The sequence below is a fragment of the Crocodylus siamensis genome, chromosome 8, assembly GCF_052110815.1.
Source record: "Crocodylus siamensis isolate JL-2025a chromosome 8, ASM5211081v1, whole genome shotgun sequence".
In the NCBI taxonomy this organism is placed as follows: Eukaryota; Metazoa; Chordata; order Crocodylia; family Crocodylidae; genus Crocodylus; species Crocodylus siamensis.
In genome coordinates, this window is record NC_143402.1 from 63,385,718 (window position 1) to 63,386,743 (window position 1,026).

The following is a 1,026-nucleotide window of genomic DNA, read 5'->3' on the forward strand; positions in this document are numbered from 1 at the left end:
AATGTGTGTGTGTGTATCTGTCTCTCTGTCTATCTATCTATAAAATACCAGTGATGATAATTTCCTGTTTCTGTTTTTCATGATGAATGAGCACAAAGCATGTGATTTCATGTTTCACTTCTCTTTGGAGGACTTTTACATTTTTTACAGGAAAAAATATGTTGCTAACTCTGAATCCTGTTTTCAACCAGACAGTGATGGGAAGCTTCAACTACATGGGTATTATTTACTAGGGAAAAGTTTTCCTTCCCAAAACAGCAGAGTCAACTCTCCTCAAAAGAGGCAGCTATGATTTTGGCTGCAGATTCATTATCCACCTGGATCTCAGATTTCTACATTATCAGACATTAGTGCTGAGGTCAAACTGACCCTTGCATTCACCCCTACTGCTTCCCGTCTCCCTTTTAAACAAACATGTATAATGAATGCACTGTGCAGGGGAATTTTACAAACGTGCCCTGACTTTTTAGGAACAAGTACACTGAACTTTAAATACATACTTGGAGTTTCCAGTACAGCTGGTCCAAACCACAACTCTTCCTAGTTAGGTGCAACGAACAAATTCTGTCCTACTATAGCTGTCTAAAACCTACACATTTTAATTTATATGTTTGCCTAGTATCAGCAAGATTTTGTACCAGAAATATAGACAGTCCTTGTCTGCAGAAGTTGCAGCCTAAGGATGTGACTTTGCAAATACTTGACTTTCCTGGAATTTCTCCCAAAATGAAGCACCGTACTAAGTAGTAGACATATTTGCATGTTTTGACCCATAAGATTTAATAAATCAAGTTAGGGAGGGGGCCATGGTATAACTCAGAAAAATGTGGGCAAATGACTTTTTTTACATGTACAGGTACTGGAAACCACCTCCCCTTTTGAAGAAAACTACTTGGGTTTTTAGCTTCATCACAATATAAATTCATTTTTCCTATTGCTAGTTTTTCCAGTGTAAGGTGGAAAGGGGAACAACATGCAAAAACCTAAGGCTCTAATAATTTACAGACTCTTATAGGATGTTTCAAT